Here is a 26,049-nt window from a genome sequence, read left to right as displayed (position 1 = left end):
TCAGTACAGGCAATGTTTTTCCAATCTTCTATTGTCCAGTTTTGGTGAGCCCGTGTGAACTGTAGCCTCAGTTTCCAGTTCTTAGCTGACAGGAGTGGCACCCGTTGTGGTCTTCTGCTGCTGTACCCATTCGCCTCAAGGTTGGATGTGTTGTGCGTTCAGAGATGCTCTTCTGCATACCTCGGTTGTAACGAGTGGTTATTTGAGTTTCTGTTGCCTTTCTATCAGCTCAAACCAGTCTGGCCATTCTCCTCTGACTTCTGGCATCAACAAGGCATTTGCACCCACAGAACTGCCACTCACTGGATATTTTCTCTTTTTCGGACCACCCTAGAGATGGTTGTGCATGAAATCCCAAAGGATCAGCAGTTTCTGAAATACTCAGACAACCCGTCTGAAACTAAAAACCACGTCATGTTCAAAGTCACTTAAATCACCTTTCTTCCCCATTCTGATGCTCAGTTCGTCTTTACGATGTCTACATGCCTAAATGCGTTGAGTCGCTGCCTTGTGATTGGCTATTTAGTAATTTGCGTTAAAGGGAAGTTGAACAGGTGTACCTAATAAAGTGGTTGATAAGCGTATAAACAATATACCTGTGAATACACTATAATCTATATCATACATATTTAATTTTTTCTACAAAACTGGATATATCCACATAACACAAATATAAAACAATAGTAATCAATAATTTTAGATAAGTCTTATATAAAAAATCTGCATATTAAAATAAAAACAGCCTTCAAATGGCATCCCAAATGCTGAGCAAAGGTAAGCATACTTTAGAGTGATTTTTTTTAGAAGTTGACTGTTGTCCTAGCCTGCCCAGAACATCAAAGCCAGTCATTACATAAAGTGTCTGAAAAGCAGTCTCTCTCTCTCTCTCTCTCTCTCTCTCTCTCTCTCTCTCTCTCTCTCTATCTCTATCTCTCTCTCTCTCCCTCATCTTAATGAGGCTCCGACTTCAGCAAAATGATGTTTCAGATATCACCTGACAGGGCAGTCCCCAAACACCCTGTTGAATCTGCATGCAATGACAGAACCACTCAAGTTTACACAAGTCAAGCAAAAGTGTTATATCCGGGCCTCTTAACAGGATTTGAATCTTATAACCAAGTAAGTGAGGATGTCTGCCCTGTCTTGTTCAGTTGTTAATCATTTTTTGTACTGCTGGAGAGGTCTAAGTACATACCTCCAGTTTGGGTCACGTCGCATCTACATCTGGCTGTTGAAACTTGTCTGGGCACTCAGGTCACAGCCTGGAGCGTCTAAAGTAGACACATCAACAAAATCGGACTTTTTCCATGTTTAAGTGCTATATTTGGGTCCCTGGTGCATCTACCAACTAATAAAATTGCAAAAAGGACTTTGTTTTAGTAAGCAGGTCTCTGCAAGCATGCAAAATAACAAGCTGCTCAGATTTCACTTCCCTTATGATGTAGGAAGGGGATCTTATTATATATAATCGTCCCTTAATGTACATATTTTCATCCATGGTGCCACTGCAGCAGTCACTTTTGATTACTCTCTTTAGCAGCTATAGGTTCTACAATAGCTGCACTAGAAAACAAAAACACCACAAATGTTCAGTTGTAGGATGTCCAAATGAACATGTCTGTCTCCACTGAGGACACAGTGTTGAAATAAAGGAAATGTACTGAAGCATGTCGGCAAAGTGTTACACTATATATATATTAGGGGTGTCAACCTAGTGCACACTGGTCTCACAGTTCGGTTATGATTATTATGCCATCGATTCTATTCAATTCAATATCAGGTACATTGACGATGCTTTCCATCCACAATTAGATTTTGTTCTTTATAACACAATACATTTTTTTAAATTAAAATCTATAAATCTGTTTATATATTATTTGTAATACAATTTTGGCCTTTACTACTAGTGAGATATATAAACTGCATCTTTATTTTACCTGCTCAATAAAAACACTCTTTTTGAATGTTTTAAACAAAACTCAAATTCATGCATATAAGACAACATGATCATTTCTAGAAAATAAACTGATGTAAACATTATCCCACTTGCTTTTTAAGCGCTGTTGAGGGAGTTCTTACACTCCTATGATGGGTCATTCTCTTCACCCGCTCAACAGAAACGGCTGCGATTATAAATGATGTCAGTGCATAATAACCAGTTATAATCTATTACTGAACCGATACTGAATGGTCCACATCTATATATAGTCAGTTGCCAGTCTGCTTCAACAATGCTCGTTTCGATGCTGTTTCTGAAGTACGAGTCTTAATTTGCTTGTTAATATGTGATGCTAATTTGACTAAAGTTAGCATTGGCTAAAATCGCATATTAATTGAGTAGGCACTACATCATAATTTGAACATTTTCAGACCAAAATAGTACAATTGTGGGTAGTATGAATGGAATTTAAATATACAACATCTGTCATGTTGATGGTTTCAAGTATTTTTGCTTTCCGTTATTCTTCAAATAAGTCACAGCAGCCTTATGGGATAGTAAAGTTTCCACCGTATACCTTTTATGGAATTCATGTGGAAGCAATAGGTTATCCAGGTACTTCTCATCTACTGTTTTTTGAATACTATGAATTCAAACATACTTCTTGCCTTGCATATTGTTCTGTGCAAACTATACGATATGAATATATGCCGTTTCGCAACAATTGTAACTGTATTCAAAAAGCGACCAAATATGACAATATTTTATCTGCTCTCTGCCAGCATAATTCAGAAATTCTCATTAAAAAAAAAAAAAAAAAAGATGACAACCTTTTTACCTCTTCTGTAAAGATGAGAGGATTGTGCTAATTGTGCCTAATTTGCAAATCGTTAATGAGTTGAATTGACTTTATTACACGATAACTATAAATGTATCCACTAACCACTCAGTATAATCATGGTTCAGTCGAGAAGTGGTAACTTTATGCAAGGCTGCAGGTCATTTCTGAAATTTTGGCTGCATGAGATTGAGTGCCAGAATCCACTTAAGTGGTGACGTGTTGATGACGTATGTAATACTGTTTCTGGGTCCAAGCCGCCACTCATTTGAGTTGAAAAATTATTTGTTTATGGTCACTTTTAATTCATTTCACACATTAAAGTTAGTTTTATATAAAGTCACACAACAGTCTCTGGGCTTGCTGCAAAACAAATACCAAAAGTTTAGCAATTTATAAAAAAATGAATCACTTTCTGGCCATTGGATATTAGGTATGGACATATATATTGCGATCTTGATTTTCGAAAGTAATAAATTACTTTGTAAACGTTTATTATTACCATTACATGAGTCTCCCCATTCAGTTGAATAGAGCGATTGGACCCGGAAGCCGCTTAGCGTGACGTCACATTTAACAAGCGGATAGTGTGTAAAGGCCCCGCCCTCTTCTTAAAAGCAGCAGCTCATTTGCATTTAAAGAGCACTAAAACTGTGTGTTTTGTTCACACCCGATCAGGCTACAATAAATTATCTGTGTGGGGGGGGAGTTGAGCTGAAACTTCACAGACACGTTCTGTAAACACCAGAGGCTCATTTTACATCTTATGAAAAGGGGCATAACATGTCCCCTTTCTACAGCAGTCTTTGCTGCATGTTTACCTGGACAAGCAAAGCAGCGCAGCCCTCCCTCCACCTTCCATCACAATTCATACCCTCTTCATTATGATTTAATGCTCCTCACCAGATTCTCTAAATGAATCCTACACAAATAACATGGCCATTAGGTCATTTAATATCCTGAGTCTAAACGTGTGGGGCCCCTGGGATTCCTCTCTTGTCTAGACATATGGAAGCACTCACAGATGCACGCACACACCCACTCGATCGCGCACACATGTACACAGAACGCAAGGCTCCCGCAGGAGCAGCAGAGGCTAAAGGACCAGAGGAAAAAATAATCAGGCATGTCATGGACACCACAAATTTATCAAGGCAAACACAGCACTGATGGATATACCCTTAGGTTTTTGTCCAGTAACCAGGACTCTTCTCTGTTGTAACATTTCCTTGGATACGGAGCAGTTAAGAGGAGAGAAAACAAAGAGATTTGCTGACGAACGTATTGTGTGAGGTTGGGGCCCCCAAACTGAGACCCCTCTTCCACACACATGCCTCACAAGTGTGACCTCTGAACCCGGACAGGGGCCCAACACACAGGGCCACAGTGCAGGTTGAAACTTAAGCTCCTGTGTTGCTGTTCAGTTAGGATGAAAAAGACAACTGGCTGGGGCACTCGTCCCCGGACAGACACATGTGAGAATTTTTCTATACAGACTTATTTGCATTACAAAGCCTCTTATCTTTTTTCAGTCTTTATATTTATGAATAACTGAAAATAAAAACATACAGAATTATAAATAATTATTAAACCCTCGAATTATTAGCCCCATTAATATTTTCCCCTAATTTCTGTTTAGGATTCTAAATAATAGTTTTAATAACTCATTTCTAATAACTAATTTATTTTATCTTTGCCATGATGACAGTAAATAATATTTGACTAGATATTTTTCAAGACACTTCTATACAGCTTAAAGTGACATTTAAATGCTTAACTAGGTTAATTAGGTTAACTAGGCAGGTTAGGGTAATTAGGCAAGTTATTGTATAACGATGGTTTGTTCTGTAGACTACCGAAGAATAATATAGTTTAGAAGAGCTAATAATTTTGTAATGTGTTTTTTTTTATTTTATTTTTTTATGAAAAACTGCTTTTATTCAAGCCGAAATAAAACAAATAAGACTTTATCCAGAAGAAACAATATTATCAAACATACTGTGAACATTTCCTTGCTCTGTTAAACATAATTTGGGAAGAAATTTAAATTGAAAAATATAATTATAATAAATATACAATATATTGAAATACATTTTATTTAAATAAAAATTAAAATTCTTAAACCAAATTACTTATATTTTTTTCAACAGGGTAATACTATTTACATATTTTTATGTTAATGTTTACATCTGTATGTATGTAAAATAGAGATATTTGAAATAAACAGATTTTAATATCAATACATTTTAAAATGATATAACATAACATAACATAACATAACAACATAATATAATATAATTAAATACAATATGACATAGTATAATATAATATATAATATAAACTAATATAATATAATACAATATATATAATAATAAAATAAACAATTATTTGCTATATATTACAAATATGTGTACAATATAGTACAAATTCTATAATATAATATTACATAAATATATGATAAGACATAATAAAACAAAAATAAATTTGCCAATTATTTTCATTACAAATATCTGTATATGAACAACTATTAAATAATAGAAAATGCATTTTAAAATAAACAAAAATAAATATTTATCTTAATATTTATTTTTGTTATTTAATTAAATTTTAATTTATATATTTAAATTACCCTTAAACATTCCCTTACACCCTACAACCATGAAATCATCTCATTTAAAATGTGCACTATGCACAAATTTGCACATTTAATATTAATTCAAAACAGCATAAGACAGATTTTAAAAAAATGGAATTTGTAAGTGCAATATATGTGAAAACAAAAGGTTTGAGCTATCATTTAGAAGCTTGCACTCAAATAGTCTTTTTGAAACAGCGTCTCAATGCGGGAATGTGGAGTGATTCTCTCTGCCTTTCGCACCTTCATAATAAGCTGTCTGATGCTTTGTTAACAGATGAACAGATTTAAGACGACACCGTGTAGGGTAGGGAGGGACAGACGAGCGGAGGAGTGACAGTCGGCTTGTCCTCTGCATGGCTCTACGTCAGGAGATGCTGTTTGGTGGTTGGTTTTCAAATCGACGGAGCGCCGCGTGTCAGCAGGAGGAGGAGGAGGATGAGGGGGGGGACAAAGACTCAGTGAAGGAGCCTGGTAATGATCTGAGGGCCTGTGCAATGTCTGCAGAAATTCCCCTTGATGCAGACGGCAGCCACCCAGAGCAGGCCCCCGAGAGCCTGCTTGCAGCAAGAGATACGTCTAACACACTCTCACAGAGACAAGCAGACTGAGAAAGCAGGAGACAGAGAGCTAAGGAAGAGAGACGGATTCAATTGCAAGTGTAACAATCAGAAGAGTAAGAGTGCTAGGAATGAGGGATATCTTGCTATTTCTCATTTAACAGTTAAAACTCTCCCTATGAAAAGATTTAGTCTTCCCATAAATATAATGATGACATCTACAGTATAGAATTAGACCCTACAATCTGGAAGTAGTTTGCGATAATTTGTTGTTGTTTTTTTTAAATCAGTGCATTGAATAAATGTGTGATGCAACATGTTTATTTTCATGTTTACAAACAAAGAAATGTTCTAACATATTTCTACTAAATTCACTGCATGATATCAGCCATGGTTTCAACTAGGGATGCAACGATTATTGATTTTGGTTTTAAATTATAGCTGATTATATGTGGTTATTATGATTCTTATGCATTTATTAATTTTAAAACACTACTAGTTTCGAAAAATCACATGAAAACTTCTTATATTTTAAAATGTTATTTATTTTTTCTCAGTAACTAATTAATACAGCAGAAAATAATAATAAAAACAAACAATAGTCCATTTCTCTTTGAATATCTATTGAATATCAGCCCTTTAATAGCCTCAGCCTTAGTTAAAATCAGCCTTTAATCCAGTGTGAGTGGGTGTGTACAAGCTGGGAACTTTACACTCACAGTTGGCATAACTTTTAGTTGCAGCAGCTTTGTTCTGTGCAGAAATGTGATGTTGAGAAGCCTTTACAATTAATTAAACATGACAAATTAAAGCACGGTTAATATAGTGAAACCAGTTGCATTCCTGGTTTCAGCCATATCACACACTGGTTAAAACTGGTTCCACACAATTTATTCATGTTGTCCTGACAGAATTGATTGAACATAAAACAATTATGTTAACAGCAAGAATTGTGTTGATTTAGCTCATTTTAAATAAGTAGTTTAAACGAGCAGTAAAAAAAATGTGAGTGTAAATTGAGAAAAAAAATGTATGTATTTCATACATCAATAAATGCTAAGTTGGTTAACAATGCATCAAATAACAAACACAAACCCACCGTCGCGTTAGTTAACCCACATCAAGTTAATTTTGTCAATTCAATTTAAATGACACTTTAAATAAAAGTTGGCTACGTCCATATTTGGCCCAACATTGGGTTACAACTTGGCATTTTTTACAATGTGCAATATATTCGTTTAGTTTATTAGTTATTAATGTATTGAGCATTTTCAAAACAGCGAGGGTTGACCACAGTGCAGTACATAAAATATTGATGAAGACATTGTCGCAATAATATTTCTGGCTGCATCCGAAATTGCATACTTCCATACTATATAGTACGCTAAAAACAGTATACAAGCCGAGTAGTATGTCCGAATTCATAAAATTCAAAAAACAGTATGCAAGAAGTACTCAGATGACTTACTATTTCTACTTCTACTATTTCTACTGATTTTGAAGTGCGCATTCGATGCACGTTATGCTATCCCATGATGCACCATGAGTTAATTCATGAATGGGAGTGAAGCAATGCAACTGATGTGGGTAGGTCATCATGACAAAATAGCGGATATAGTACATGCAAGTTCTATTCATTCTACTCGCATTCATAACGTATAGAATGTACTTTTATAACGGTGGAGTAATTTCAAATTCAAATGCAGCACCTACTGAGTAGTAGGCGATTTCGGATGAGGCCTCTTTCTTAGCTACAGCTTAGCTCTATGTGATGTCTTTACTTCTGTGGTGCCCTTTAGCTTTTAGTATGAATGAAACCGATATCACATTAGCCTCATAGCGAAATAAGAAAGATAACACTTCTCTCTAAAGACACCTTACTTTTTTGTCTCTCAGAGCATAAACAATCATCATTTATATTATTGCAAAAAAAAGCCAGTAAATACTTTAATACAAGTCCATCCATAATCAGTCAATCCATAATGTCTGCTTATGTAGAACTGATGTTAAAAACCCAGCTTTTAAACAGTAAATTAATGAATAAACAGACTGAATAGGATCATTGGCCAGTCTGCTGTATAATGCAGCAATCTCTTTGGAAGCTCCTAACAGCAGAGGGAAGTCTAAGGCTCAATATTGACATGACCTCATTAGACGACAGCGAGTGGACTAACGGTAATTAAACAGGAGAATGCAGCACGTATTGGGTTGCCACTCATTACCTCACAGGGAGTACATTTAACTAACAAACATTAGTGTAGGGTCTTGGCACATTTAACAGAGCACACAGCATGAAGAGGAAGTAAGCATGTGGACTGATTTTTGATCAATGGGATAAATAGTGAGGTCTTAGATTAAAACTGATGGGAAAAATATATATTGTTATACTAGAAGAGAGCAGGATATTTATTATACAACTTTATTACAAGGAATCAATATAATATAAGAATCGATACACTGTTTGCAGGTCACTCATAAAGCTAGACTAGTTCAATATGTTTTGTGCATTATCAGTTTTTTTTTCTAATGCACAAGAAGATATTCTGAAAGATGATTGCATTTTGCATAGTGTTTTTCTGCTCCCACCCAATTTCATTACACAGACAAAAACAGACAAAATCAATACAAGAGGGAAAATATTTGATGACCTAACATAGACTAACAAAGCCAGGCATTATAAAAATATATACTACATACTATACATAAAATATACTATAAAAAATACTTTAAATAAATAAATATAAATTCCTATAATACACTTTTTGATATATATATCAAAAAAGAAAATCTGTTGTTTAAATATTTTAGTATGTTGAAAATGTATTTAATATAAATATAATAATATAAATAATATAAAATATAAAAAAACAGTTAAATAAAATTAAATATAAATGAACAATTAAAATAAAAACAAAAAATTGAAATAATATAATGTAAAATAAAAACATAACAAAATAAATTAAATAAAAATAATAAATAAATAAAATAAAAATAAATTATCAAAAAATATAAATATTAAATAAATAACAAAAATAAAAGCATAATATAATGCAAAATAAAATATTAAATAAAATGTAATAACTTAATAAAACTAAATAAATAAATACAAATTTTATAAAATAAAAAATTATAATAAATAACAATTTAAATATAATGTAAAATAAAATATAAATTAATAAGTAAATTAAATAAAAATTAAATATAAAATTAAACAATAAATAAAAATAAATAAATAAATTATATTGTGATTATATATATATATATATATATATATATATATATATATATATATATATATATATATATATATATATATATATATATATATATATATATATATATATATATAAAATAAACAAAGAAAATAAAAATAAAATATAACATAAAATAAAATAATTTATAGAAACTAAATGGAAACTCATTTACTACAAAACTCCCCAACATTGTGTGTCTGAACAATTTGCTATTATTATCGGGCAAAACTTAAAGTCCATTTCTCCCATAAGGCGGATCACTAGTAGCTAACATAAAATATTGAAATTAAATGAGCTAATTGGAACACTGCAATGGAGTAATGTAATCTGCAGTTGACTTCAAACAGAAGATTATCTCTCTAACATCTATAATCACAGTAGCACGCACACATGAATTCTCAGTTTTTGCACAAACCATTCCTTTAAAACGGTGGGCAAATATACGGAGAACAAATTGCAGCCTAATTCCTCTAAGTAGCAGTGGATGAACTGAACTCAGTCTAAATAAGTTCATTAAAGCGGCAGGGATAGACCTTAAAGACCAGAAGCACTCGACTGAAAAGATGTTTAGCCTTTTAGTCGAGTTAGTAATCCACAGTCGTGTCTCTAAGCCCCTTCTCGTCCCTGAAGGCCAGCACCCTCAGCTCGACCCCCATTCACACAAAAACCAGCCCAACCCCCCTCACGGTCTCCTGCTTTCTCAGACTACATTTACACTATTGGGTTATCCATTTTTTAAACAAATGCTATGGTTCTTTAGCGTTTTTTAGCGTTACTCCACAGTTTCAACCATCAAAAACAGAGAGTTTTGGAAATGCTGCAGACCTCATTTATGTTTGAAAGGTTTGTGGTTGCATTTCAGTTTGGACCAAACACTTACTTTTGGAATATTTTCTCCCCGATTGGCTATTTTGGATAATTGCGTATCAAGATTCAACAAGACCAGATCACATGAGCATTCCAATACATTTTCATTTTGTGACAAGTGCCTTTGCCACCTCAAAGAAACTGAGATGGCAGATAATGCATCCTGCACAGGGCTCGAAACTGCGACCACTTTGGTTACTTATGCAGCCGAAATTTACGCTACGCGACCTTATAATATATTTGGGAGCATTTGTGTGACTGCATATAATGGTTGTAGTGCGACCTGTTTTCATTTTCTTTTTTTTTTCTAAAACCTGCTGAATCTGTCTTCCCTGCCGCTGTGTTGGTTCATATTAGCTGTCAATCACTCAAGGTTTTCCGCTGTCAGATGACAGGGAGCTTATGTGACCGCAGGAAATGCAAACAGCTGAAGAGTGAAAAGTACACAGGTTTGCAAACACCCCACCTAAAGTTACAAATAATGTCACCAATGACAGCGATCATGTGGTGAATGTTGATCCACCAGTACCAATGTCTTTGGACTGTGGGGGAAGCCGGAGCACCTGGAGGAAACCCACGCTAACACAGGGAGAACATGACAAACTTCATACAGAAATGCCAATTGACCCAGCTGGGACTTGAACCAGTGACCTTCTTGCTGTGAGGTGACAGAGCTAACCACTGAGCCACCATGTTGCTCATAATGCAATGTTGTTATATATATATATTAAGATGTAATTTAATTTTTTTTTTAAATTGCAGTAAAACTATAGCAGCTATAGTTTTGCAGCACTTGGCAAGGTTGGCATGGTTAAGTCCAAATATCGTTTCACCATGACCAGGGCTGGAAACTTTTGGTTTTAGCTTGGAGTGAGAATTTATGGCCTGCCCCTAAGCCCCAAGCCTCGCCCACATCAAGCCACGGCCCATATATTTATAAATGTATAAAATTATAAATATATTATTATATATTTATAACAAATACTTTAAAATAAAATATTTATTATAAATAAAAGTATTATTACCATTATCTAATTATTATTCTATTCTAAATAAAATAAATGAATATGTATATATATATATATATATATATATATATATATATATATATATATATATATATATATATATATGTATGTATGTATGTATGTATGTATGTATGTAAATGTTTGTTTAAAACCCACCAAAAAGCCCAATATTAGAAACGGGCTCATTACATCAGTCTTCTACACTACAGTCCTTTTTTTCATTTTACATTTATTTGTAGACCTTGTGCATTTTAAAATGTGTTTTACTTATTGTTTTTGCTTTATCCATCAAGATAATAATCATGTTACGTTCTAATAAATTATGACCTTTGTTTGTTTGTTTTTTTTGTTTTTTTAATGTAGACTGAGAATCCTAATGAAAGTCTATGAAAGTGGTGTATTTTATGGCAGCGCATATTTTTTTGGGCAATTCTGTAAACACATGTACAGCATGATATATGGCCTTGTAAATATCATTACAGTATTTTACTGTAGGCTTGATTTACAGTAAACTGCTGCCAGTAAGTTACTGTAAATTCTACAGGAAATTGATAACAGTATGAAAACATTAATGTTTTTAAGTTAAAATGGCATGTTAAAACAAAATGCATCACTGTAAACTCATCCTTGCTTTAGCTTGGGCATCTACGGTGTATTATTATTGCCCTAAATGATTACAAACAACAGCAAATGAAGGCATGTGTAGTAATGCGAGTGCGTAAGCTGTGGTTTGTGGCCGCAGGAGTAATTAAACTCCCGCTTGGCATCTTGAGGGGCTGAGGAGGTGTGTTCTCCTGAGACTGACTCCCATTTACTGTGGGCTGCTGGGAGCTGCGTGGGGCCTGAGGGACGCTAACAGATGAATCCTTGTCATTAAAAAGGATCACCCGCCTCACGGGAATCAGCTCCTTGTGCTGAAAACATATCTCTTAAGGAGAAAAGGGCTATCGCAATCTCTAACCCCAATGCAAACACGCATACACGGCACCCGATTGCCCCATGCTGAATTTATGCGCTCTGGTTTGTCATCTATTTTCAGACCTTTGTTCCCTGTCCTCAGATAAAATGTAGGTTTGCAATGGTTGTTATATAAATTTCTCTACTCCAGGAATCTCCAGCCAGGGGTAGTGTCCCTAGGGATTTTCGGGAGGATAGATTATCCAAAACAGAGTCATCATTTACTTACTCTCATTTGTTGTTAATCTGTACGCCTTTCTGCAAAACAAAAGCTGATATAAAAACATTTGGGGGGTGGGGTAGGGTGAGGAATTGTTAATTAGGGTTAGTGTTGTCCTGGAACTCACTGACTTTTAATGTAGAAATAAACAAAGTTGAAAATTATTCAAAACAATGTTGTTAAGAAAATTTTTTAATCGTTTTAAAATGACGTTTAAAGATATTTTTGAAAAATATACGTTGTTATTGTGATTAAAAATATTAATATTTCTATTAATAGTAATAATATTACTACTACTATTACAAATAATAATAAAATAATAGTAACACTAATAATAACAATAACAATAATAACGCTAATAATGCTAATAATAATAATAATAATTTGTATTATTACTATTATTATTATTGATTCATTAAATTTATCTATAAATATAATACTATAAAAAAGCAAAACTTTATAATTGTATCATTATTTTTGTAGTTTTTTTTTACAAAAAAATATAAGAAACGATAAAATATTAAGTTTAATGTATTAAAATTATATTTTTATTAATTTTTTTAAAAGAAAATTATATATATATATATATATATATATATATATATATATATATATATATATATATATATATATATATATTGTTTATTGTATATTATTATAATAAAAATACCAGACAAATTAAAATATTAACAATTATAATAATCCACAATATTTTATCAAACGAAAAGCAATTATAAAAGAATAGACTCCATAACCTCCAGAGAAGTGTTTCTCATACCCAAGTAATCGTACGCTGGCGTCTTCTTTCTTTATATGGAAATGAACATGTGGTAGGTCATATGCATTGTGCCCTCTCCTGCTGTCTATCTAAACATAGATGAAACATCCATCTGATTCACATTCAGGCAGCAGCTGTGCATCTAATAATTAAGATTGATCAATGCAACGTAGATTACGCGAACATTTCAACAACAACCTTTCTCGCTAAGCACTACCATGCTAACTAAACACAAGCCGATCGGGACAGATTGGTCAAAATGTACCACACATTTCCAACATACTGAGGTGCAGAGATAAAAGAATGCACAGTTCTCCATGAGCGGGATAAAGCCCTCTTTAAAGGGGATTTGGCCTATCAGGAGCGTCTATATCTGGAAGCTGATACAGCCACAGAGATTGCAGATCATTTTTCATGTACAAATCTGCTTTGGCTCTAAAAGGCAGGCAGGCAGGAGAACAGCATCCAGGGGGAGGGGAGGATGATAGGGGCCAGTGTCCACCACCATCACCCCTCCTCACATCCACAGCTCCGCCTTGGGCCTTCCTTCCCAGTCGCTCGGCCAGCTGAGCAATCAGGTCAGTGGGCTCTTCCTGCATCCCCCGGTCAATTGTTCGCTCTCCACGCCTCGTATGCGGCCCGCAGCTGTGCTGAAATGATGTCATATCTGATCCTGAGGCAAGCGGAGGGGCTCGGTGTAAACACGGAGAGGGGGTGGAAGAGCTACGACCAGAGACAATGAGCCGGGTGAAGTTATGACAATGTTTCTGATGAGCTTCGCACTTCTTTGAGGAAACGGAAAAAAAAGATAACGTTCCAAACTTCATTTTGGCTATTTCCGGATTGAGCATCAGGTGGTCTGAGTACAAAAAGGTTTAGGAGTAGGGTTGTGCAATATTTATTGTGTATGATAATACTGTAACTGTTGTTTCAATGATGTTTTAGCTGGAATTAAGTATGTGACTCGCTTAGTAAAAGCAAAGGATTTAGTTTGTGAAGAAGCAGAAGTAGCCGAAGGTGGCGAGAGCGTCAAAGTAGCCCAAAGTCATACATCTTCAAAGGGAGCCAGCGCTGATAAGTGGTGAGGAGCGGCGCGTCTTCACCTGTGTGGGTGTTGAGGAGACTTGACATTAAGGCCTAATCCCAATTCCACCCCTTAGACCTACCCCTTACTCCTACCCCTCGTTTTGTGTGTTCACGCCAAGGGTTAGGGATGTCCCAATTCTCTTTAGCTTGAACAGCCCTTCAAAAGAAGATTTTTCAGGATGACACTCGAAACCAAGGGGTAAGAAAATTTCCCAGAATACACCTGCCACAATGGCAGTATTGCTGAACCCGGAAGTCAGGAGAACAACAAATTAGTAATTGTTGTCAATATCACAAACTTTTACAACAAACAAGCACATGTTTTAACATATTCATAAATGCGTTCGTGTTTTACCATAATGCTTTTTTTTAAAACGCAAAAAAAGCTACATTTCGGTATCTATAATCACTAATAATAACTCCTGTATATTAGTCCCACAACATTCTGACACTCGATGACACTTGAATACAATGTCAGAAAAGTCTAGAGGCTAAGAATGGGCTTTTTCCGGTGTCTGCTATAATGTTAATGCTGTTTTCGTGTGTTTGCATAGAAGAATATGGCCACTGTGTGGTACACAGTACAGATACAACCTTATTGCCACATTACATAGTTATGATAACATAATATATGCCTTCAATGATGTCTTGAAGATAAATACCAAAAAGTAGCACAACTGGAATAACTAAAGCAGTCACGATCGGAGATCTCATAGGAAGCATGAGATCGCGATGACGTGTGCATGTGCTGTAGTTCTGTCCCAATTCTTAGGGGTAAATTTTGAAGCCCTTCCCCTTAACCCTTGGTTGTAAGGGCTATGGCAAAATTAGAATTGGTATTGGGCCTAAGTCAATTTTATGGTGATGAGCTATGACGTAGTTTGGCGGCAAGTAATCGGAATGTAGAAATCCACCGCTTGAGAGGATTCCAGAGAACACAGTCCAGTGAACTTTGGTTCCAGCCACAGTTGTTCCCAATTTTTTGATTATCGTGGTTGCTGGTTTTCCAATTATTTACAATGTTTTCTTACAGGGAAAAAAAAAAAAAAAACTTACTTATGAGTTACTGATGTGATGTTATAGATGTTTGTTTTTTTATGCTAGCTAACGACAGTACAAAACAGTATTGCTGCTTTAGAATATTTCAGACATATGGACACATTGGATAAGTGGAGCAAAGCCACAGCAACAACATGATACTTCTTAGTTAAATTTATTCGATAAAAGTGCAAAACATTTTCACAGTAGAAAGCACATTTTAATGCAGGAATGTAAGTGATTTGCTTATACTGTATGCTGCAATGGCTCCTTTAAATATGAAAATAATGCAGCGAATTTTGACGCTCTCGCTGGCTGAGCTTGAAAGATTAGCCACTGATTACGGCATATTCATCATATTCATCATATTTTTTGTTTTGTTTTGTTTTATGTGGCTTTATACAGTCAGTTGCCTTTTGGGATTATTTCCTACAGTTATCAGATGATATGGGATGCTGTGTGCACTTAATTGTGCTCACAAACCATTCACATGACCCCCGTTTCCCATGTGAGTAAAGTTATATACTTGTAAACCATCTCTATTAATGCATTTGTTTTATTTAAGATCATTTATCATTTATAATGTTCTTTAGAGTTGTAATGCACTGCAGAATCTGACAGATTGATTAGATGTGGACTGTAGAACAGTCATCTGAAGTGTTGTTATACAGTGTTATGATACATTTCATCAATAGTCTTCCATTTACTAACACAGACTATATCTGAAGTGTTTGGAAGTAACTCGCATTTTCCTCCTGGAGGAAAACATCATAAGAACAATACTTAGTGGCTCAATGTTTTACAGCAGTGTTTTTAAAAGACTAAACACTTTATTGGCCCTGTGTGCCTCAAGCTTAGACAGTCTCTAAAATGTGTGACTGCAGTTCTAAAAATGTTCAAATATATAAATAATAATAAATATAAATGTGTGTATGGAAAGCATCGTCAATGTACCATGATGCACTGAGATATCGGATTGAACCAAATTGAGGGCATGATAATCGTAACCGAATTGTGAGAGACCAGTCGGAATATTGGTATATGTCTACATACAATAGTGTACATGTCATCTACCAATAAGGACCAAAAATAAATCAAAATGAAGTCAGTTCTTTTTTTTTAATCAATAATAAAATGAATCAATCCTTAATATAGTGTCATATTAATTTATCCACAAAAGGCTATGATACTAGCACAAAAACACAGCCAGCACTATACTGATAGTGAGAAAACATGTATTTTTGGGTAATTTGACATAGCAGTACTTTAGAACAAATTAATAAATCATTGCATTGCTTGCAATAAATTTATTCTTACAATTATCTCTCTCCTTTAAAAAAAAAAAAAATAGGCCAATATTACTGGCACAGCCAATTCACTCTCTCAGAGGTCTGGTTATTGGGTTGGTGTGTGTATATCTGCAGCAGTGGGCCCATTGTGAAGCCATTATTTTCACTAAATCATTTCTCTAGGAGATAATCCAGGCATTAGCAATGCTTGGGAGCATTTAAACAAGCAGCAACCCGGCCATTTGTAGTCTGTCTCTCGTCGAACAACTAAGCGCATACAGAGACAATATTGTTGTAATGCAATATCCACAAACTCTCCGCCAGCGCATTCAGGAAAGCCACACTCCAATAACGCAAGTATAACAGAGCGGAAAATGTAAGTCAGCTCCCTCCACTCGCAGGGTGATTATGATGCTCTAAACAAATCAATCGCTGCTTCAGAACATGAGAGGATTCCTAAAGCACGCGGAAAACAGTTTGAGCATGTTTCGGTGCATGTGGATTTACAGTCCTGCTACAAAAAAAAAGAGGGAAAAAAAGAATCCAAATGCAGCAGCCTGCCTTTGGGAGGAAAGCGCAGATTCCTGGGCTTGTTCTGGATATTGTTTGGAAGTCCTCTGAGGAAAACGGGCAGCATGAATGAAGCAAAGCTGCTTTTCTGACACAGCAGTAGTGAGCATATAAACAAGCAGGTGATTTGATTAGGTGCGTAATCGAGTGAGTACAAGAGGCTGCACTGGTCCTACTCACACCAACACTTAACCAGCACACTGACAAGCTTCCTGTGCTCCTAATGAGAGGCTTTTGAACAGAGCGTGTACTTCAGATACACACACTTATACACATGCTACTGGGATTCTGAGAGGCTTTCTTTTGTATGCTTGTTGTTTTCCAAAGGTTCAAAACATCCATAAGATGTAGAGACTCTTTTATGACCCCTATGCAAGTGCTTTTGATACCAGAATTTAAGTTCAAAATATATAACATTTTTCTCCTTTTTTATAATTATTTTTATTTTTTTGTTACCAACAAAACGATGTTATTATGCTAGTGCATTAAATCTAGTAATAATATAATATAATATAATATAATATAACAACATAACATAACAAATTATTATTAAAATATTAAAGAGCCCCTATTATACATTAAAAAGGTCATATCTTGGTTTTGAGGGTCTCTAACAAGAGGCTGATATGCCATAGCAATTACAAATGGCAGAGAGGATGGCGAGTTCAGAAACGCATTTAAATCGGTAAAGGAAGAAGCACTCGTCCCGTTTTTTTTTGTGGTTTTGGACACAATATGTGAACAGTGCCATAAAGATTTAACCTGAGAGATACAGTGCAAGCCCTGATCTATAATAGATACGTGATTGCAAGCCGTGTGGAGCGATTACATATTACAACACACAATTAAACACATATTTTGCAAACTACAGAAAACGAGACAATTTTAATGACACGTACATCTTATGATCCGGAGGAAGAAGAAACTAGTCCTTATAGGTACTGATAAAGTTCTTGTCAAAATCTGAAACAGTCCTATAGATAATAGTCTTTGCTGCACCTTCCTTTAATAGCAAACAGCGGGCGAATCTCACGTTGCAGTGTCGATTATTGTATCAATCATCAAAAAAATGACAGGAACAAACACAGCACTAAGTACGGCCTTAAGTTGGCTATAGTGTGGTCTTGTAGTGAAATTTAAATTTAACCCTTTATTCCCCGCACCTGAATCTCCACCTGTCAGTGATCCCCCAAGCTCCGCTAGTGTCTGAAGGTAAAGGAGCGTTCATGTTTCACCGGATTTAGCACTTCATATTTAGTTATGTACCTAAATATGTTATGATATTAATAATTTAGTTATGTTATGTAATTTAATTATTTATTCCAGTGATTTTATAGATTCATTTTCAGCTTCATTACTCCATTCGTCATAGTCACTTAATGCTTCAGAAATCACTCTAATATAATTTATTGTTGTTGTTGTTGTTGTTGTTGTTATTATTATTATTTGAAACTACATACAATAAGTAATAAATAAATATTTAATAAATAAGTATTTAACAAGTTAACACTTTTTTACATTTAATAAATGCCACCTTGATGAACAAAATAATTTTTTTAAATCATAAAAAAAATGAATAATTAAAAAAAAAAACTGATCCCAAACCTTTGACTAATGTGTATAATGTGTGTGTGTGTATATAATGTGTGTGTACATACATATATATATATATACACATGTAACACAAATACAGCATTATCATGATTTCCTCATGTTGAAAGACAACCATAACTGAAAGTTGTCTAAGCGAAAAACACGTTAATCATTAATTCCTTTACTTTTACAGCACGTTCTTCAATATTTATCAGATTCCCAAAACAAACACAGAAATGCATCAAATGTAACACACCTCATCAGAGCAAACAAGGTGGTAGGAAGCAGTCCACAATAAAGCCATTATACTGTAAGCATGATCTACTTCTGCACCTGCTCTAAGCTCTACACACCCCTTTCATAAACAAGAGCTTCTCTTTTAGCACTTTACCTTGGAGCGCTATTGTGCCAAACGGTTTTGAACAAAACTTTCAATGATATCTGCCATCTTTCTGTCCCTGTTGAAATCCATTCACCCGGAAATCACTGAAGAGCCAATACACAAAGGTGCGATGATATGATAAACGCAAGAAAATGCTTTCTAAACTGGCAACTGTTCTATAATTTAGATGCGCGCGCAAGTTCAATTTGTCCAAGAAATTCAACGGAATCTCCAAACAATCTCCTCCGCAAATAGAGGAAGGAAATAAGCGGGGTTCTCCAGCTCAATAGGGCACGGAGGGCATACAGTAAACAGCGTGTTTCACCTCATTTCTCCAGGGCCCAGGGAAACTCAGCTAATGATGTAATGAAGTAAACAGCGATTTACATCTGCCGAGCCTGTGCCTACACGAGATGCCCTGGCAGAAGCGAATGAGATCATGTCTCGGCCTGCTCCAAGGACATGAATATTTACAGTTTGGACTGGAACAGGGCTGTAAATCACGAACAGGGCCAGAGGTGAACTACAGACGCATTACATGTCTTACGGTTGGAGGGTCAGTCAACAAAGTCTTTATTCAAGACGTTGATAGGTCACCGTGAGGATTGGGATTATTTGGACAGAAGCTACAAAAGGTAGCGAAACCACAAACTTCACTCTTCGGTGGCATAATAGTAACTGGTTTGGGTTCAAAACAAAAGTGTTTACATTATCAAGCTACTTTTTAACAGCTAGTGATGCAGCATGAGAAAACAATTGAATTTAAGCAACAATCAAATGCATTTTAATGAAATTTATTTGTTGGTGAAAGGACATCCAATCCATAAAGCATATGCCAAAGTAATAGGTGGTTAATTCCATTGTGGTGACGCTTGATAAATCAGGGACAAAGCTGAAAGTGAGCAAGTGACTTGTTCATTCAAAAGGTTCATCTAAGTGACTTAAGGAAATGTTTTCTCGAGTGAACCAATATGCTGTGGACACTGAAAGACTTATCAGAGGTAAATATAAAGCTTAAAAACAGAAACAAGTAAAGTTTGAAAGCTCTATTCACAGTGTAAACAGATTGAGTGATCACATAACACTTGAGATATTCATTCATTTGTATGTTGTTATATAACTAGTAGTAATGAGGAAAGATCATCACTTTGACTAGTTCTCTGTTGCCACTGAAACTGATGAGCCATATAAAAAAAGCATCAAAACAGCATTTATAACCTGAATTTCCAGATAAAATGGACAGGATATGAAAAAATGAACCTTGTTCTAATTAAAAGTATTCAAACAAAGCTTCTTGTGGGGTTTTACGATAAAATTAAATGAAATCAAAATAGTGATTTAGTAAAAGCTGTGATTGTCACACACATCTTGTCAGAGAAGCAAAACTCTGTGATCAGTCCCATGCAAAATGCAAATATGCCACAAAATAAGAGTGGATTTAACTGATTTAATTGATTCAATGTTACTAGTAATCACAAAACTACCAAATCATCTCACAAGAGGACTTGTATCAAACATTTAACTAAAGTTATGTAGTACATTAATAAATCCATATTATGAATGGCGGTATTTTTACATACTTTCAGATATAGCAGCAACACGGATCCATAGATCACTGAGAAGTGACACAAACAGTTGTCGAATTGCATCTATGATTTCAGAATTGTGCTAAATAAAGTGTCTACAACTATTGCCTCAGTAGTAGTAGTCAGTAACTAACTTGTCAGTTAACTAGGGCTTTATGTATTAACTGCTGCTCTATCCGAAAACAGGGGCTGGAAATTTAGTTGATTGCAGAGCCGACTTTATGTGCATGAAAAAAATTCCTTGCCCGATAGCAGGGGTGTTAAAGTCTATTCCTGGAGGGCCTAAGCCCTACAGAGTTTAGTTCCAGTCCTGCTTCAACACACCTATCTGTAGGTATCGAACAAGCCTAAAGCACTCAATTAGTTTGATCAGGTGTTTTTAATTAGGATTGGAACTAAACTGTGCAGAGCTCCGGCCCTCCAGAAACTGGCTTTGACACCTGTGTCCTATAGTTTTATAGTTACAGAACAGACTAACAGATGGATCTTTATATTTAACAACCGATACTGATGTATGAAAACAAAGATCTATACAACTAAAGTGCAATCAAACCAAATAACTACTTTTAGCTATGAATATGTGTACCCTTACCCAGCCCAGATTCTCTTTATGCCTAGATTTATCTCAAATCATGATTTATCGCAAATGAGATTGGCTGGACAGACCTGTGAGACTCCATCCAGAAAACTCAACCTCCTCTGATCTGTTTTTGCCCTCTAATGTTATTTGTCTCAGCTCTCTTCAATCCCCTTTGGATGGTCAATTCTAGTGCTCATCTGTCTGTACGAGCAAGGTTAAAAGTACACAAGAGGTGCCATGACAGGAGCTCGCAAAGACCGAACTTTAAGTCTGAGAAACCAAGCATGTTATTTATGAACCATTCGGCCATTGATTAAACTCACCTGAGCAAAGGGTGAAGCATGCAAGGTGTCCGTAACACTGATGGCAACGCCAGGAATTCATTTGTTGCTCAAATTGCTACAGCAGACTTTATTATACAGTTAACATGGTCACACCACTGTCACATCAACTTTGCCAGCAGGTTAACGACAAACAGAGACTGCACACAATGATAGTACACAATTGTTCTGTTTTTATGTTGTGCTACTTATGCAAATCAGGTAACAATGGCACAAGCACAACAAAATAAAATCTGTACTGAATGCGGTTTGAATGCTGGATTCCTCATCTTCTGCTTAGTTCTAGATAACATGACAGACTACAGTAATCTGGCACGCTTCACTCAGACTATCACTCAATCACAATCCAGATATTTGAAAAGTAAGTGCGTCCGCACATACTGTATAGTTATACAGCCAATTCCAATAGACGTCTACATATAATTAGTTTTGTTGTCACAATCAATAAAAAAAAAAAATCACATTTTTAGAGCTTACCAACTGTTGTGAGTAGTAATATTTAAGCATCGTTTAATATGCTAGGCAAATACAAAAAGCTTAAGTAAATAAACAATGTGCTATCTAGACTGCAAAAATCCCAACCAATATTTCTCAAATTTTATAGTTCCCCCCAAAATGATTTTGTTACAAATTTGTATGACTTACTCCCCTTTTAGAAGATAAAATATGATATCTAAAAACATATAGGGTTCAACCTAAACTATGATCAATTTTTTTCAAATGTATGGACAAATGTAAATAATTCACACTGTGTTTCTCAGACAAAAGAAAACTTGGTAAAACTAGACTGCGGGAATAAAACAATGTAATACAGTAGTAAATGTATGCACAGGTTCTTGGCATTAATGGTTCCACAAAGAATCTTTCATATCAATACTATTACTATATTTGATAGCTAGTATTATACTTTCATATCAATAACTTTTCTAGTGTACTAAGGTAATTCTCTTTTTCCACCTGGGAACACTCATCCTGAGGCCCTCAGGGACTATGCAGCGACAGTGACATGATCTAAGACCAGCGTTGAGATGATCTCAAGGTTTCCATAATCCTGGACCAAGCCATATCCTGAGCAGCTGCTGTGGTGGTCATGGAGGAGTGGAGAGCATGAGACTGATTCCTGTGATGCTCCAGGGACAGACGAGTCTCACTGACGTCCAGCTTCTCCAGCGCCTAAACTGCAGCTCTGCACAACATGTTTGGCCATAGGAGAAATGGTTGTGCCCAACTGAGCCTGGTTTCTCTGTTTTTTTTTGTTGTTTTTGTTTAATCCTTCACTTTCGAGAATTGTTTAAGTTTTTTCCTCGCCGCTGTCGCCACTGGCTTGCATGGTTCAGGACCTGTAGAGCTGCGCATTGAAGGATTTGCTCTTTATTGTTTGGACTCTCAATAGTGATTATTAAACCACACTAAACTGAGCTAAACTGAACAGAACTTAAATGTGAAGCTGCTTTGACACAATCTTCATTGTAAAAGCGCTCTAGAAATAAAGGTGAATTGAACTGAAAAAAAAATGGAATTTAGTGGATTCACATTTCTTTGTACTAAAAGCTGATTTATACTTCTGTGTCGAGTGAATGCATATGGTCGAACGCAGAGTCGCATTCCCCTCACTGTGGCTGACACCAACGTACACATCTTAAAAAATTTAACTGCAAGTCGCGCAACATGTAGCACAAGCTCTGTGATTGGTCGGCTTGGTGGTAACAAGTGTGAGTGGAGCCGAGAGCCACACAAACCCGTTCGAGCGAGTGTTTACAAGTGTCGAGTCCCATGAAGGAGCTCCAGTTGGAAACATTTGTGTTTACTTTATGATTAAAGTTGTTTCACGTCTGCCGGTTGCCGCTTCAGAATGAGCAAATTTATCTACTTTTACATTATGGTATGATTCAGAAAAATAAAACACCTGTGACGAAACAACACAGAGGAACATAAAATCCCCCTGCCAGCTAGTGTTTCAGAGGCACTCAGAAGTATAAATGCACAACTACATGCAAGGCAATCACCGTGGGTCACACTGATCACACAACGCAGAAGTATAAACCAGCCTCAAGACAAAATTAGTTCTTTTAGGAACTGTTCACTAAAAGGATCTTTGGAGAACCATAAATAACTATTATTATACTTAATTGTGAAAAAAACTTTTTGAAAATTATTTTTTAAATGGTGTAATTTTATTATTTCCACCAGTTGTGACAATCAAAACCGGGGAGAGGCCGCATAAACTGTTTTGATTGCATATTTTGTACATCTAAAAATGTAAAACAATCTGATACATGGTTGAAAAGAGATTAAATGTTTGTGTTGCTTTTATTTATATGCATCTGGCATCCCCCACAGGAGATTTTTGATTCCAAACTGGTGAGATAGGTAATCCTTAACAGAACATTGAATGCCAGGAAGTGATCAAATATAAATACTTACGTATGAATGTAAACAAGAGTGTATCTGGTGACTTTTTTTGTTTTTTTAAATTGTCATTTGAAAGTGTTTTGTTCTGTTTTGATGAACAAATTAATAACAAAAACAACAACAACAAAAATCATCAAAATGTTAGTATAGTTCGCTGGTGTTACTCGTGAGCAGACAAAGGTTACATTTAAAGTCTTTCTGCTCTGTCTCTTTCAGCTACTGTACAGGAGAGCAGAAAGCGGTAAAAGTAATCATTGTAATTATGAAGCCTGCATGTCAAACATGTGACTTACCATGAAATCACTCTGATGATAGCAAAAATAACCCTGACCGCACAGTCAAACTAAGCGATCTTTTGAATCATTGTTAAACAAACATCCTGATGGACAACCTGCTAGCTCTCCGAATCCATGCATGCACACAGATTTGTGGCTTTGTGGTATGATACGGAAATTTATTCCTGAGCAAATGCTGAAAGGCTGCCACGTTTTAATATTAGATCAAAATTAAAACATGATTACAGTTGGATGTTTTTCTGGCGGAAGAAAATAAAATCTCAAGGACTTCATAAAGATGTCTTTGATGCTCTTGGTCAAATGGCCAGTGTTCGGTAAGCAGTCTCAGCTTTGCTTCTGACAGTTGAGGATTGGAGCTATTTTAAGGAGACCCCAGTGCCTTTGGCAGGTCCACCACACGCCAGTGTACAGCGGCTTCTATTGAGCTGAAGAATGGCTCCATTATTCCCCCACAAACACATATACTTTCACAGAGGTCCACCCACTTCTGACCTGCTCTCACTGAAACCCACCACTATCGGAAATACCCCCGTTTTTGTGAAGGTGGGAGCAAAACAGAACAGAATGAAACACTGAATAACTGCAACGAAGGTTGAAGACAGACCGTTTTAATAAAATTAATCTTTTATCTTAGCCTTCAAGAGCATTATGTGAGGCTTTTATAATGCATGCAGCAATTAATTAGCCATGGAATTATTTGATTGTTGTATATACACTGATTTCTTGTCCTTGTGTCTAATTAAATAACTAAACGATTCATAATCTGTCAGTTCAATAAAATAATTGCCTGTCACATATCAAAGCAGATGGTAAGGTTCCATACAGTCCTTGTGTAAATAAAACTTGCATTTACTGAATGGTGTATTAATATTAGAATAGTTGTTAAATACATGTTAATCAAAAACATTTTATTCTTTGAAGTAATTTAATGTACATAAGGCAGAGCAAATTGTCTACTTCACTGTTTCTGTTTCTTATCTATTGGGGAAATTAAATTCCTTAGTGGCCGATCACACCGAATGTGCTGTTATGTTCCAAAACGCAAGGCGCACCACACAGCCTTTTTGTTGACAAGAAAAGAAAAAGCACTTTTGTTATGACACTAGGCAATGACTGAATCAGCTGCGTATTGTGCAAGAGCACTGCTGTCGATATTGTAATAATTGTAATATTTCATAATATTGTGATATTCAAGATTTATAAAGTCATACAGCTCTGTATAACTTTAAAAAAATGCTGCATCCCAATTCACATACCATCCGTCCTTAATAGAATATGATAATAGAATTAGTATGTCCCAAATCGCAGTGTGTTGAAAAAAAGTATGCCAAAGGTTCCCGGATGGTTTACTAATTCTGGTAAAATGACTGTTAATTAATATCTTGTTAATTAATATCTAAGTGGAAAATATTTAAATATTATATAAATGTTAAATGTTACATTTAATTTGCAACAACAATACTGAACTTTTATAAACATGTGTTTGGACAATAACGTCTGAATGAATAAATATCCATAGACCTGAGGAGATTTCTCTGAATGAAAGCCTTATAAATGGCATATTATCCTGCTGCTGCTTCTCCAATAAGGTAGGAAATTAAATATGAAGGAAATGTGGATGATGTGTGGATGATTGACAGGGCTCATGACTAAGCAACACAATGATTTGTTAACGAGCAAGTAGTATGTCCCAAAGCTTGCATACTCTTCTGTTACACACTCAAAAATACATACTTTTCCTTCACAAAAAAGTACATACCTTTAGGGCGTAGTATAAGTATGCGAATTAGGACACAGCAA

At 35.4% G+C, this 26,049-nt stretch overlaps 1 protein-coding gene and 1 long non-coding RNA gene across 5 annotated transcripts in view; one reads left to right on the top strand and one right to left on the bottom strand.

The window, feature by feature from the left end:
* Positions 1 to 26,049, bottom strand: part of zmiz1a (zinc finger, MIZ-type containing 1a) — a 249,761-nt gene that overhangs the window by 121,021 nt on the left and 102,691 nt on the right. The gene's annotated exons all lie outside the window — the stretch shown is intronic.
* LOC141377026 (uncharacterized) lies at positions 5,518 to 25,613 on the top strand. Its single transcript, XR_012388802.1, has 2 exons — positions 5,518 to 5,560; positions 22,437 to 25,613. It is a non-coding gene; the product is annotated as an uncharacterized lncRNA (long non-coding RNA).

The sequence above is a fragment of the Danio rerio genome, chromosome 13 (genome assembly GCF_049306965.1).
Source record: "Danio rerio strain Tuebingen ecotype United States chromosome 13, GRCz12tu, whole genome shotgun sequence".
NCBI classification, from domain to species: Eukaryota; Metazoa; Chordata; class Actinopteri; order Cypriniformes; family Danionidae; genus Danio; species Danio rerio.
This window is presented reverse-complemented; position numbering and strand designations above follow the sequence as displayed.